This window comes from Mesocricetus auratus, unplaced genomic scaffold (assembly GCF_017639785.1).
Source record: "Mesocricetus auratus isolate SY011 unplaced genomic scaffold, BCM_Maur_2.0 Super-Scaffold_100009, whole genome shotgun sequence".
Lineage (NCBI taxonomy): Eukaryota > Metazoa > Chordata > Mammalia > Rodentia > Cricetidae > Mesocricetus > Mesocricetus auratus.
The window spans coordinates 18533323-18550303 of NW_024429193.1; positions in this window are offsets into that span (position 1 = coordinate 18533323).

Sequence of the window (16981 nt, forward strand, 5' to 3'; positions counted from 1 at the left end):
GCTTTGCTTTCTGGACCCTCAGGGAAAACTTAATAAATCATAAAAAATATATCACCACAATTTCCTATTTGTCTAATACAAAAAGGAAAAGGCTACAACTAACAAGAAAAACCATATACAATAAGTATGTATGACATTTCCCTAAGAAATGAGTCACAGATATGATCCATAATAACCAACAGCTAGGAATTCTACATGAATATTGCAAAAAGGTAAGGACACTTCTTTTAATTCAGGTCAATTTTTTGAAATGAAACAATTATTATTAAAAATATGATTTCCTTAATAAAGCTAACATACTTGTGAACATGCTAGTTTTTCCACATTAAAATTCAAACAACAAAATTATGTGATTTGTTGGTTATTGATCGACTCAGCATCTACACCTGAATCCACTGACATTTTAACTATCATCTGCAGTATCTAGGCCCTGCAATCCGTGTTACAATTCCAATGTCACTGGCTCTGCTGGTACTGTCAAACGTAGTTTTTAACTAAGTCTCTATTGTTCTATTTACCAATAAATACTCAGGAGTCAGGTGAAAACATGCTAGCTCAGTGAGGCAAAGAAGGAACAAGCTGACCCCTTTTTCTAGGCAGAGACCCAGCAAGAGTACATCTCTCCAAAAAGAAAACAAATAAACAAACAAAAAAAACCCTGTGAAACTCCAATTTCCTCCTTTCTCCTTCCTGTGTGTGATGGAAAAATTAGTAACTAAAAGACATAAACATTTAGGCTGTGACAAAGAAAAAGAGAACCCTCTGATCACAGAGTGACCAGAAGCTTGAACCCACGAGCAGCTGTGCCAACATCTGCCCCTACTCCCTTGCCTTGAGAAAACTGGGAAACAGATAGCCTCTTGTCTTACCTAATGTAAAACATTTAGATTGCAGGATGGGCTCCAGTCGTAGGACCCTAAAACACAGATGTGCCAATTAATTTTACCTAGCCAAGTGCCTGTTACTGTCTTCTTCAAAATTCTTTGTTTCATGATAACCTTGTATGGAAACTATGTGCTAAGTAATCTCTGTAATCATGGGGACCTTGCCAGCTGAGACTTTCAGTCTCATGACTCTCTTCCCCTTTTTCCCTTTAAAGCTTCTCTTTTTGACTGTTTGGCATCTCATTTCCTCTGCCATGGAAAGGGATCTAAGCTGGCAAACTTGAAAAATACAAATAAACCTTCTACTTTTGTATGAAGTGTCAATTCCTTGGGTTAGTTTCTGGGATTCCACAAATCTGGCACAACACTGAGCAACTATGTCTTCCTGGCTCCTCTATACTATCTATGACTAATTCCTGTCAACTAGTTGCTGGCTCTACTCCCTGATCCACAGTTGTTTTTACTAACACATCTTCAGGTTTCACATTGCAATCAAATACCCTACCACAGTTACTTATGTTAAAGTATGTAATAATAATATAAACATTTTGTTTTCTATGACTTAAGAATCAGTATTTGAAAAATACAAGAATTGATTCACTAATGAAAGAAAATACTAAATTAAATACATACCTTTCACATAAGATTAACACATAAGCAGTCTCATTGACCCAGTGATACTGCTCACTTTGCAAACTCACAGTAGAAGGAGGAATGTAATTCCTGCATGTTTTCCTTCGTATTCCTTAAGTATCCTATGGCACAGCTCTACTACACATTCAGAGACATGATATAAATAAACAAATACTTACAACTATTAAATATCAAAGCAAGTTGTATAAATAGAAATGGTGCCCTGTACTATTCTTTTAGTTGTTAAGATGCAAAGTAATAAATAAATAAATAAATAAATAAATAAATAAATAAATAAGGCTGCACATTCATGCTCAGGGAAATGCTGTGATCCCAAAAAAATATTTGTCACTGTAGAAGAGTACACAATAAAACGATTGCAAATTGATTTGGTAGACACTAATCAGCCATGTATCTTCCCTTTGAAAAAGTGTTCAACTTTTGGAATTCAGGTAGCCCCTTGAAATCTGTCCCAGTGGGGAGACCATTCCAGCCAAGGTCTTTTTTCAGAGATACTAGTTGCATGTCTCAAAAGCCTGGACATAGGATACACATATTTTTAGTCTAATTTTTCTGTGTGTTTTAACTGTGTTGTTTTACATGAGATTAACATTGATATCTGAGGATTTTGAATAAAGCAGATTGCCCTCCTCAGTGTAGTAGGAGCCTCCACTTATATAAAAACCAGAATAAAACTAACACACTAACAAATATCTTCCTTTAAACAAAATGGAATTTTCTGAAAGACTTCCTATTCTGCAAAATATAACATCAGATCTCCTAGGTCTCCAGTCTTGTAAGACTACCCTGAAGATTTTTGGACTTACAGAGCCCTGTGATTGTTTAGCGCAATTCTTAATAATGAATTTTGCTTTATACATGCACATTTCCTGTTGTTTCTGCTTTCCTAGAAAATTCTAAAAATTACTCTATAGAGTATCTCCCTTCATTGATTCAGTGAAACAAGAATAAAAGCACAAAGTTTTTCCAGTTTAACAAAAGATCCCCCAAATCCATTAATTTCTCTGGCCTACTATGATATGGGGTAAAATTTCGCTTGGCTTATATTAGAGTCCTGTCACTTTTTATATTTATGCCGACTCTATTTCTTTTCTTTCACATATATCAATTCCTACAGTATGTTTAAAATCTCAAACTTACTTGGCAATATGGTTCTTAACTAAAACTACACAGCTGATTAAAGTGAAGAAACAGGTAAATTAATAGGAATATCTGGTGTATGGGTATTGGTTAGTATAGAATAACTGATAGTTACTATAATGCAAATTTTATTTAACATTTTATGACAGTCCAATTTCAAAAATAATCACTTGTTGTGGGTTAGGAGGAATGTATCTGAGAAGTAAATTAGACTGTAGAGTTGTGGCATCAACTGTTTGAGAAAGCAATCTAAATAAAGAGACCAAAAGCTACTGCTTAGCAACATTGATCACCAGACATTTTTTAAAAAGTCTTACAGCAAGTAACAGACAATTGCAAACTAAGTGTGAAAATGAAGTGTTTCTGGTTGTATCTAGGAATTTCTCCAGTTGGTGAGCCACAGATTCCAAAGATTTATTTTCCCAAATAAGTCAAATCTGCTATTTCAAGTCAAGAACTGCTTTGAAACCTAAATGCATTACAGAGAGTGTAATGATACACAGTGTGTGCTATGAAGACTTTCTGAATTTCTCTGAGACATCTAACAGTGTAACAACTCATGGAGAGCCACCTGAAAGAAAGCCTTAGGAGATCTCTCTGAGGTAAAATTATATCCGTGCCATCCTTCTCAGACATTGCCCTCCTTCCTTTCTATTAGTGAAGCCATATCTATGGCAGTATTTCAGCAAAGCCCAAGACAGAGCATCCTACAAAAGAAAGTTTATTCTAATAGAACTTAGAATTATGGTCCAAGATCTAGCAGTGTCAGGAGCTAAAGGTAGTGTTCACTTAAAGTCTTAGAACACAAAACTAGATGCAGGGATTTGTAAAACTTAGGTCTATTATTTTGCAGTACAAGATTCAGAGGAGCTTTAAATTACGAAGCAAGAGAGAATCTCTATTGAACCAGACAGTAATAGGGCAGATAATAATGGAATGAGTATAAAAACCTGTCTGCCATACCCCACAGACAAGATCCTCTCAAAGATTTTGTTGTATAGTATACACAGACAACACAGTACTAATTAAGGTTGTATGACTATAGAAAAAAAGCATCACCATCATCACTAAGTTCATTGGTATTTTCTTGTTATGAAACCAAGAATGATGATGAGAAAGAATACAGACATCAGATTCAAATTCGCTGTTATATGCAGGGCCTTCCCAAACACCAAAGTAAACAACGTAACCTGAACTAAACATCTCTTTAATGCAAAGAAACCTTAGGATGCTGATATAGAACATGGCATGCCCAGTAGATAAGAATGAGTGTGAAAAAATATGCATGAGCAGCAGGCATATATGGCCAAGATATAAAGATGGCCATCCCCACATCAAGTATAGCAATTATCCCAGTTTTCATACCAATGGCAGTATTTATGCTTGGAACTCACTGACTGCAAAGATAACTGGTTCCCTCAATGAAAAAAGAACTTGTGATCATGGTTGTGTGCACAAACATATATAACAAAAATATAGAAATGGATACTCCAGACTCATATCTGTGCTTGATAATATCTGAGTAAGGGGCAAGTTATCACTGTCTCAAATCTAAAGTGGCTGACATTCTTGAGCAAATGTCTACTCATCCCATATAGGAACCAGTGACAGAACAAATTGAGGACACCATCATAGTCTCAGTTGATGAATTAACGAATATCACTGTTGTTCGTTATAAAAATGTAAGGGGTCTTGTACAGTAGCAGAAATTACTCCAAGGCAAAAACATCACTAAAACCTGCGGGTGACACTTCACAAAAGCTGGGAACCTGAACGGTACAGTACAACCTAGAGTCAGCTCAAAAGGATGGAGAGTTTCATATTCAGGTAGTTCATATCCTCTGTCCTTATTCCAGACAGCTCTGCTGGTCTCCACTTTTCCTGGGCTTCTAAGATTCTCCTAGCCTCTTCTAAGAAGCTCAGTTTGTTTGAGGGTATCTTCCATCAGTCCTCACTGCTTATATATGAGTGAAGAGACAAGCAGCTAATGAATCAAATCAGGTACCAAACTTGAAGCTGCTAGGCTAGAATGCTTCCCTTCCCCTTAGAACTACCTAATGTTTTATCTCCTATCTAACATCCTGAATCTTAATTATCTATGTACTTATAGAACCCTATTTTTATTCCATTTTTATTACAACTAATTGCACAATATACTGTTTCATTATGGTATTTCATAATACAGACAATATTTCGATGTTCAATCCCCTATTATTCTACCCTTCTTTCCCTCACACTATTTCCCTTCCTCTAGCTCTGATCCCTCCTTCCAAATTCATGTATTGTTTCTCCTTAATTATTATTGTTACATGTATATACACTTATAAATATAAAAATACAATCAGATAAGTACATTCACTGTGTTCCTAAGTATATGATTTTAGGGAAGACCATGTTGGATCATGTAACCTATCAGAGAGCTCACCCTAGGGAAAACTGATCCCTCCTCTCTCAGTATGCTTTAAGCACTTATAGTTCTTGATCAAGAATTAGGTTTTGGGACTTTCTCCAGTTCACATTAGCATGCTCACTGGTCATATTCTGTTAAACAACCAAGTATTAGAATTATAAACTGAGTGCAGATTTCTGTTATAGTATTACATCCTCCTAGATGTGTCTCACTTGGATATTTAGGTAAAGACACTTGTAGAAGTATCAATTCTACTTACCTTAGTACAGTCTCCAGTACTCTGTAAGGGTGAATGAAGGTACAAAACTCTCCAAAGTTGTCTTCTGACCTCACATGTGCACACTGGATGGCATAACAGTGCACATCATAAATACACACACACACACACACACACACACACACACACACTCCTACAATATAAAGTAACTCTAACCCAGATTGCACAGTACAAAATAAGGCACTGAAAATGTCATATTAAACATAGAAATTCCAGATATGTGCAATTCTAGGATCCAACTGTAAGACAGAAAATAGATATTGAAATGCATGCTCTTTTCTTGTTATCAGCCTACAACTTCAAAAAGTCAAATCACAAATTGTGCAAAAATTTTGATGGCAAATGGAGATTTTAACATGTAACATATAACATACTACAAAAGTGCTGGTATGAAAAATTTTTCCCGTAGAAGTGGAATGTTTTTGAGCCACTATCAACGTTTCCACTTTAAGAATAATGTAATAGTATATATGTAAGTTAGTTTGTTGAAATACAGATAGATACTTGACTTAAAATCATGCATCTTTCTTAATAAAAATTAATATTAAACAGAAATGATAAATACCATGTAATTTTACTTTGTTCCAGGCAATTCAACTTTCCACTATCTTTGACGTTTCAAGTGTTTAGTTCAAGTTTCAAATGTTACACTCTTATTATCGCTATCATCATCAACATCACCATGTATTATTTTAATAAAAAGAAGAGCACAAAAATATTTTAAATGGAAATCTTACAGGGGCATGCAAACTCTTAGACAAAATAAATTGAAAAAGTAGGAGCATGGAATCTACAACTTGATTATTATTAAATTATATCCTTAGGTATCCTTGAGAAAGGACAATTGCCCAGGACGGTAAACTGCCTAAGTACCATTCTAATGTTCATTTGTTTCATAGATGGAGACAGAAACTAAGTAAATCTTAAATTATCTCTTATCTATTTTCCTTTTAATGCTACAGTTTACAATTCTTTATGTTCTCATGGCCACCCACTGACTTTCTCTTGTCCCCTAGACCTTGTGATTCCCATCAATAGAATTCAGATGAGACAAAATAACACAGTGGCAACAACAGGCAAAGGCAACCAAAGAAGTAGCACACCCTCATAGGAGGAGAGCAGGGGATGCCCAGATAGAGTATTGACCAATTTACAGTAAGGTTTGTTTGTTTGTTTATTTGTTTGTTTTATGCTCTTGTAAAGTCTCTGAGACAGACCATATCCCTAAGGGTTATCTTCTTCTCCAGGTATTCATTGACCAGCTCTTATAGGAAGTGGCATTCTTGTGTAACCTTTATGCTAGATATTAATCTTTTACAGTTTGGGACTCTTAAAAAATTCTCTGAAATTCAAAATATTGTCTTTCAAAGCCAGAGATATAACACAATCCTATTCAGTAAAAAGAGTTCAACTGATCTAGTCCTTAGTTTACAGTTTTCTATTTGTGAAAGAGTGTTCAGACTTAAATATCCCTTGGAGGTACAATAAGACAGGGCAAGTTCAGGAAGGGCTTACACAAAGGCTGCAAAGTTGACGTATGAGGAAATTCTCATACCACATGAAGTAAATCTGTTGCATTCTAAAGTCCTCTACAGCATTTCCAAGTAAGAAATGTGGGACTGAGGAAAACCTGCTCCAAATATCTTTGTTTCTGCATGTTGCTGTAGTTTGAGTGGGTGCTCGTAAAGCTGCTGAGTTGGAATATTAACGTCTAACATCACGTTGATTTTATTTAGAGGAAGGACCCTGGGACCAACTCAGGTACAGAAGAGAGATATGAATACACATGTACTCAACGTTATCCTGTGACTTTTTCCCACCAAGTTATGGTGATACCAAACTCACCTCTAGATGCTGAAAGCTTCATGCTGGTCTCACCAGATCCAGCACCGGAAGAGATATCCCTTGTCTTTTGACATTACCCAGTTGTGATATATCTCACAGCATAAGAAAAAAAGTTCAGATGGCTTAGGAAATACTTAAATATCGAGGTAAAAACTGAATGTATGCTTAAGAAACATTTTTTATATTGAAAACAGCTATATTTTCTTAAACATTGTCTGACCCAGGAAAGATGTTGGCACAGGGGGTGTGCTCTTTGAAACAGAAAAAGCTATCAGTCTGTAACATTTCAAATTTGATATGTTACTTCTAGAGTGATTTTCTTATGTATACTGAAATACTTATTTCTTAACCCAGTCCTAGACTAATGTGCTTTCCTCATTCAGTTATAACAATGTTTTAATTTTGCTGTCATGTAAAATAAAACAAATGCCTTGAAACATACATCAGATCTCATCTAAAGGAAATGAGAAAAGACTTGTGGGGTAGATTTAGTTAGCTTTTCAAACTAGTCCCATCAGATAATATATATTGCAATAAGGTCAGGTTTTCATTCTTCCCTTGATTTAATTATTGTGGGTATAATTTCAAGATAGTCATTCAATTATTTGAAAACATCATTTTCTTTTTTCCCTCTATTGTGTCTTTTTTTACATTAGATTTTCTTTCAGGTCAGCAGTATGACTGGAGACAGTGGGATCTGAGCCATTGATTTCTCTGAATATATTCCACACGCTCTATTGAGTTGTGACTTGCACTGTCAGTGATGGGGAGAAAATCATCCTTAAAATGAAGTCTGTACGTTTCCTGAAAGATCATACAGGGAAGAAATGTGTATCCTTCCAACTCCCAAGTAAGGATCACAACCAACACTACTACAATAAATAACAGGATAAATGGTGGAACATGTAATAGATTTGTTTAGTCCACATTACAGTAGAGGCTTCCAAAATGGAGAATGTAAAAGTGCAAGGAAAATATCTGCTCTGTACTCAATTTGAATGTAAAATAGACAGCCAGGTATCATTCTGACTGAAACATGTCACAGTATAGTAATACTAGATTGGGGGGTGGGGAAGCACAATTCTGTCATTTCCCCACTCATCAGGCAGAATCCTTTAGACAGGGTAGCTTCAAGAAAGAAAGTAGAAACAAATGGATATCTTGCTTTGAGGAAGCAAGATTCTTGTTTCCAGGACACACCTAAGGGAAGAAGAATTTTAATTTCTGTCATTTCTTTAGGAGAAAAAGAAAAATAGGTAGAAAAAAGGGAGTTGGTACAACTTTGTTCTGAGACCCAATATGGATAGGGTATCCTAAAAGCAGTGAGCAGAAATCATTTCACTGAATATGCAATGACAATGCCTTTTACATAAAGACAGGAGGTGACTCTTCACTCCATGGGAGATAAAAGGACTTTTCCTCTATCAGCAGAGGCATGGGGCTAAATGGACAATTGGTCATCTGAGTACTTGAAAAGATAAAACACCAATATAGAATGGATTGACCAGAGCAGAATTTACAGCTTGATAGTTCACCTGAAAAACAAGTCCCTTTAAAGCAAGTAAGTGGTGGTGGTTGGAAGATTAGTAATAACAACCAAAGCAAAACAAACAACCCTGAATGAAAGCACAGTGATTTTCACCACAGGGTTTAGCAAACTGCATCATTTTGAATTCCCCAATTATGCCTGCTCACTGCACTTAGGTGAAGAAAAGCACAAAAGCAATTTTGTGTTCTTTATTGCTTCAAATGACCCATCTCAAAGCAAGGTGGCCGACCACTGTGTTGTATGTCATCGCACACTGACCCTTCAGAGCCCATTGTGAATAATTTCTAACCCCGAACTTTCAGCACAAGTGCTCACTTGTCCAAATCATTTGTTCAGGTCAAATAAAAAAACTGCATTTATAATAGCGGTAAAGAGTTTGTACAAAAATGGCACAGGTATACACATGCATTTATTTTAAAATAATTTCACAATTAAAAGAGAATTTATTTGGAAATATTGAAGTTGAATCACATATCTAATATTCTATTTACCAATTTTAGTGATAATATTGAAGGATTAGCATTTAAATTGAATTGGTTCTTGTTTAACTATGAGAAACAGATTAAATTAGGACAAGAACATGTTTAAATACTACAAATAGATACCAGAATGACTATATTAAATTAACAATGTATGTATGCTCATAGAATTCCTAAATAGTGTTGTAATTGTTTTTCAGGGAAGGTAGTGTTGATGGCAAGAGGTATTTAGGCTTTAATGTGAAAATGTTGAACTATTTGATTTTTTTTACCTTTAGTTTTTTTGAGACAGAGATTCTTTGTGTAGCCCTGGCTGTCCCAGAACTAGCTCTGTAGATAACTGAAATTCCCAGTGCAAAATTTGTCTGAATATTATGTACATTTATTTTTTAAAGTCAGTACCTATACTATCTAGTTAACATTTCATTATCTAATATATGCCATCATAGGAGTGTTTTATATATTTATCATTCACAGAGTCCACAATTTTCCATGGGTTCTTGGTGCAAAAGACACTGATTAAGTAGCTGTGGAAGACTATATACTGCAGAATGTAGGATCTCTGTTCATAACATCAGCAAGAACTCAGTATGTGGGTTACATGTTTTAGTTCAGTTATTAATGTACAATTTTATAAATTATATGCTAAATAATAATCATGTTATAAGACCATATTACTTACATGTGAAGTTGTTTCAATTGTGAAATCCTTAACTTAGGAAAATTATCATTGATAAGAGATTTGTTTAAATTATGTATGTATGTCTGCATATAATTATTTATAACTTGCCATTATCCAAGTCTTTTCTTTAACTTTATATAATTATGCTTTTACTATACACACACACACCCTCTCTTTCTTTCTCCCGTGTGTGTGTATAATGTGTGTATTTCCTGAAAAAGCCATAGCTCAACTTGCAGAAATTATATCAAATATATTTCCCTGTTTCCTTTGTAGCTTTTATCTATGTCATTTCTGTTTTCTAGAGATTCTTTTTATTCACTTCTTGCAAGTACATTTGTCTTGATTTCATGAGTCTTATTATAGCAATTACACTTGCTCATTCTAACATTCAGTCTATTTCAAAGTAGACCTACATAATTTTATTCTTTTCACTGTTTGAATATAGGTCAAATAATTCATGCAGTAGTAAATCACATTGTGTGCTGCAGAAACTCTAAAGTTCGTTATTTTCTTTTTGGTAGCACTGATTTTGTGGTTGTTATTGCTTTCGCAGGCATTAAACTGTTGTTCTAAAATTTCACTTTTGTCGTGCCTGATTCCACATGTGAATCAGAAATAATACAGGGATATAAGCAAGTCCACATTCACTGTGAGATTCCTCCATCAATTTTCAGTGACTATGGATCCCTCAAACTATTTTCTGACTTTTTAGGAGAAAACAGCGTAGATTTAGCATCAGTGACTTTAGTCAAACATTTTCAATGTCTAAAAGTTCCTCATGAGCTACAACAACATAGTATGGACAATTTTATGTTAAAAATTGTAGTGAAAATAATCAATTAAGCAGCTACGAAACAGATAATATGTGTTAAAGCAATTTCTGTCTCAGCAGCAAAGCTCTAAAGTCTGAATAGGCCAGGGGTGAATTCCAATCATCCTTCTATGAGAACATAGATGTTTTTGAGATCTAAGACTTCCAAGTATCATTTGTCACGAGACGTAATAATCTCATCATTGTGAGGGTCTTTAAAATTATGTTTTAAATATTGTGTTTTTATCTGTATGTATGTCTATATACTGCATGTGTATGTGCTAATCATGGAGCCCGGAAGAAGACAAATAAACCCTAAGACTAGAGTTATAGATGATTATTAGCCACTATGTAGGTTCAGGGAATCAAATCCAGGTTTTTGGAAGACCTCTGTATCATCTTATCAGCACCATATTCTGGGTCTACATGTGGAATCTTACTTGAGGTCTGCAATAATTCATTCATTGGACTTGACTGTATTAAGAATCAATTAAGGGACACACTTGCACATGTTTGTGAGCAAACTTTTAGAGGTTTTTAACTGAAAATTGAAGATCCACTTTGAACATGGATATCATTGCCTCATGGCCTAGGTCCCTGAACTTAACATAAAAGAAATAGAGAAAAGGATGAGAGAATGCCCAACAATCCCTGTCTGCTTCCTAAAACATCTGCATGTCAGGCAAACAATCATAGTTCATTGTCACTGCTCTTTGGCCACCAGAACAGACATTACCCTTTAGACCCCAAATAAATAATTCTTTCCTTAAGGTGTGCTTTCATGAGTATCCCACTACATAACTGAGAAGAACAACTGATAAACACTTGCAGGGAGAACTTGGAGAGTCCTCCATAAAATATGATCCTATGGTAGGTAGACCTTTGGAAACGTCAGGGAAATACAGGAAGAACTTGGAAATATATGCATGGGAAGCTCCAGCTTGTTCATTCTATGCACAACCTAATGGACAGTTCTTGTAGGCATGTGGAAGACTAGAATATTGATAAGAATGCAGACAGTGGATGTTGTGCATGAGATTTTAGAGAGGAATTACCCTAGAAGTCATTCATGCTATACAGTAGAAAAATCTGGCTGTACTTTTACCTGTTTCTTACAAATAAAAGTGGTGCTGATTCTTTAAAGTGGTAAAATAAATTATTTGAAGATAAAAGTTTTAGTATAACATAACATGTGGGCTGTGTTTTTGGCTATTGATTACTTTCTCATAATGACAGTAAAAGATAAAAGGAGATTTTAAAAACAAAGAACATTCACTTTGGTCAGAAAAACATCCTGATCAAAAGGCTGAAGACACATTGGGCATAGATGAATCATGTATAATTGATAAATAAGGTAATGTTATTAAAGTGAACTCAATAGGAAGATGTGAATTGTAACTTCTAGCCAAGACCCTTTCTCTCAAGCTCTAAAACACACATGAAAAAGTTTCCTTAGTGAAGAGAATGATTGAGCAAAGATAGCCCATGGCACACTGCAAATGCAGTTTCAACTATAGAAGTGTTTTCTGGATTTAGTTGCAAAGCATATTGTTGCTGATCTGGCTACTGTTTAACGGGCATTTCAGCATGGCAGTAGACTTGATATCATTCATAAGATGCTAGAATTTCAGGTGTATAAAATGTAATATGTGGTTCACAATATCATGGAGCCCTGCATCAAGATTCCAGAAAGATACTGATGCCAGGAAATGTTTAGCATAATTGGAACCCAAGTTAGGAGGTCCTAAGCAGGATTTAGATGAAGATGAAGACCCTGAGATATTTGAAGTTTACACATGGGATATCCACACAGGGAAATTGCTGTAGTGAGGCACTGTGGAAGTCAGTTTGAAAGTTCTGAACATGGAGACACTGTAACCAGGCATACCACTCTTGGGTATATACTCAAAGGATTCTATATCCTAGCATGGAGTCCCTTACCTATCCATGTTTATTGTTTAGCTATTGGGAGTAGCCAGGAAATGAAATAAGCAAAGATATGTGGTTCATATGCATGATGATTATTTATGTAATTGTGGAAATATCAGATAAATGAATGTAACTTCAAATCATTGATAAGCATACTTTGTTTCAAAAAGAAAAATTCTAAATATTTTTCCACATAAAGAAACATAATTTAAAATTGAATATATGCATAGATGTATGTTGATCTGTTTCTCTGCCTGTGTCTCTTCTCTCCTTCATGTGTATGTCTATGTGTAACAAATCTAAAAACGGAAAGAAGGTATAATGTAACAAAATATAGGTGACCATAAATAATAAAAGCCCATATATATTTCCTTGATAAAATTCATTACTTCGTATGTTACTCTAAAATGTAATAGAAAGAAAGTTTAAAATATACATTGTAAATTGAGAGCCAATTTCAGAAACTGAGCACTGGTTTAATTCTCACACAGCCTGAATCCATTGCCTGATACTAATTTTGTCTTGTTTTAACTTTGTGGCAATTAAAACAGTTTAAAATGATCTTCTCACTTAAAGATCATAATGGCAGTATTGCATACTTTTCTAGAATGTTTTACTTCTCCTACTTATAGGTTTGTTCGCACATCCATCATTTTTATTGAAATTCTAGGCCACTTATTATATCACATCTTTAAAAAATGACATAATTTGACACTGAATTGAAACCTCAAGAGATTTCTTGCTTCAATATTTTGAAAACTTGGAATGGACTCAAAACTAGCAAGTTATATGAGTAATTTTTTTGTTTTGGAAAACAAAGAACAATAGACTTCATTTTCCTTAAAAATAGATGTCATGTTTTGCCATAATCCACAGTGAGAAAAACTAATGAATGGGCTCAACAGGGAAGAAAGGTAAAAGCTAATATGATACCGAAAGCTGTGAAGAGTAATCAGGGGTTGATAAATTTTTTGTCTAGTATACCAAATTTTATGTCCTAAAAGTATGTAAATGTGTTCAGATAATGTGCTTGCCTTTAATATCAATAGTGGCTTGTTGAGAAAAATAAATCATTCAGAGTGATTAATTTTCATGTATCCTACTGCTTTCACTGAACAGAGTACTTAGGTTTGTTTTTTGCTGTTGTTCATCAGATACACCATTGTAATCACTAGTTTATTTGTCTTGAGTTATGATTAAAAAGTGATCTCTAAGGATTTCAAGTCGAGTTATATTCACTTAATGGCCCACACTGGAGCTTTTAAAAAATTCTCTGCATGCATTAGCAAAAATAAATGTGTTTAGCAATCATTTATATCCAAGACAATACCATAGGTTCAGAAGGGATTTGAAAATAAACAAGACATACTTAAAATCAGTAAACCTAATGTAGTGTTTTAAAGGATAAAATATTTCAGCACAGACAAAAACATTTCACAAACCAGTGTTTCCTGATCATTAAAACACAATTGCTATAGTGGAAAATGTGATGAGACTTGAGCCATAGTGCAGAATAGAAAGAGAAAAATATTGTACAAATGTGAAAATTAACTATACATGATATGATCTTCTAAGAAAATGACAGGAAATGTGCTCTTAGGAAGTTTAAACAGTATGGTTTACCAATACAAGACCAGTACACTGGCAAAGTCTGTCAACATTCTAATGTAGATGAGAGAAATTTCATAAGACTCCTCTCCTAAGTTAAGAACCACTGATAATTTATGGCTACTGAAAGCAAGAGAATTAGTCATCTCAATGGATAAGCCCCCTGACACATTGGTGTCCAAACCCAGGTGATCAGCTCTAAATAAATATTAATGCAATCTCCAGTGAATGCACTCAGGACACTGTGTGTGTGTGTTTGTGTATGTGTATCATAACATGTAAATAAGAGGTCACGAGTTTGAGAATAAATGTGAGGAGCTCAAGGATCAGAAGGAGTAGTAGAAATGATACAAATAGCTATTTGTATACAAAATTCTCAAAAACTCAAATTAATAAAGGCATTTCAAGTTCAAACATAATCCCTCATGCTTCAGTCACAAAATCTTGGGTATACTGAATGACACATAACACAGTAAGCCCAATATGAAAAGTCTCTAAATTTCAACAAATCCAATAATTATCAGAAGTCTAAGTGTCACATGCCTCTAAAGAGAATTAAAATGATGTCTTACCTGTGAGATAACTATGGAAAAAAAGAGAAAAGATAAAAAGGAAGAGAGAGGGAGGGGGGGTGAAAGGAGGAAGGAAGGAAGGAAAAATGGAAGAAAGAAAGAGGAGAGAGGAAGGGAGAGAGAGAGACAGGAGACAGACAAAAAGAGAGGAAATTTTGTACTAAAGCAAAACTGAAAAGCAATAGGACAAATATCAAATATCAAATTCTTTATCTAAATGTCCAACATCCAAGGCACATAATATGGTGTGAGCCCAAATGAGCTTTGGTTGCCTTTCTCTTACAGTTTTGAGTTTTGCAGTACACAATGTTCCTCTCTTGGACACTTGTCCCCATTTAGTCCCTGCAGCTATCCTTGGTGGATGGCTTCTCTTCCAGATATCTGTAACATTCTGGGGCCTCCCTTGCTAGCTTCTCCCTCACAGCATCACATATCACTCTTTTATATATAGTTGTGCAAGTGTAACAGTAGAAGGATGAAGCATCTTGGATACATGCCTAAGAGTGTTATAGATGCATTTTGAGATAGATCTATTTCCATCTTCTTAAGGATTACTAAAAAAGATTTTAGTAGTGGCTGCAGAAGATTGCACTCCCATCAGGAATGGGTGAGTGCTCCCCTTATTCAGCATCCTCCTCACCAAAAACTATCATTTGTTTTATTGATATTAGCCCTTATGACTATTGTAAGATTAAATATGAAAGTAGTTTTGGTTTGAATTTACTTGATGAGTAAGGATGTCACTATTTTTTAAGTGATTCTCAGACATTTGAATTTACTATTTTGAAAATTCTTTGTTTATATAGGTATAACATTTTAATTGGATTATTTGTTTTCCTAATGTCTAGTTTCTTAGTAATGTATATATTCTAGATATTACTATTCTATCAAATGTGTAGTTGGAAAAACAAAAAGCCCTTTTCCTATTCTATAAACTGTATCCATGGGAGTGCAGACTTCCCTCTTTACCTTCAATTTGATTCCATTAAACAATGTGTCTGCTTTGGAGCAAATGCCATAGCTCCAAAGTACAATTGATAGCTGTCATCATGGCAGTTCTTTAATTACTCAGGGTATTTTTTAGGTATCCCAAGAATTTTTGTTTGTTTTAATACATAACTAAATTTGTCCTTTTTAGATCTGTGAAAATTTGTGTTGAAATTTTGAATTTCTTTATTAACTCTACTGATGCATGAGCACTGGAGATCTTTATATCCTTTGACATATTCAATTTTTAAAAAATGTTTTAAAGATTTTACTGTACAAGTTTCTCACTTTCTTGGGTCAAGTTAACCAAAAGCTAATCTTCTTTTTGATCTGTTTGTTGTTCACAGAGTTCATGGCTCTGAACTACTCTTACACTTGACTTTGTTGTTTTGTTCCTGGCTGGTAGTGATTTTTCTGATACTTTTTCTGTAAAAACACACTGTATTTTCTCTGTATTTCATCCTGGTGATTTATTTTTAAATTTTATTTTTTTTATTTTTAAATTTAAATTAGAAACAAGGTTGCTTCACATGTCCATTCCAGGTCCCTCTTCCTTTCCCACCCCTCCTCCTGCACCCTCCACGCCCTCCCACCAACCCCCTAATATCCCATCATTCCCCCAGGGAGGGTGAGGCCCCCAATGGGGGTGTCCATAGTCTGTCATTTCATCCATGGCAGGACCTACGTCCTTCCCCAAGAGTCCAGGGTGAGAGTGCATCTCTCATTGTTGGATGGGAGCCCAAAGTCCATTTGTATATCTAGGATAAATACTGATCTATTACCCAAGGCTCAATAGATTACCTAGGCCTCCTCACTGATACCCACATTCAGGGGGTCTTGATCAGTCCCATGCTGGATTCCCAGGCTGATGCCTGGGATTCAAAAGTTAACCTTTGTCAGGTCAGCTGTTTCTGGGGATTAAACCAGCCCAGTCTTAACCTCTTTGGTCATCAGTCCTCCCTCCTGTCACTAGATTTCTTGAGTTCAGCTCAGCGCTTAGCCGTGGGAGTCTGTCTCTTCATCCATCAGCCACTGAATGAAGTTTCTGTTTCCTAGACTCTCTGGCCATGGGATTGTAGGCTGGCACTCCCCAGATCTATGTCTAATACATATATGAGAGAGAACATGCCATGTTTCTCTTTTTGTGGCTG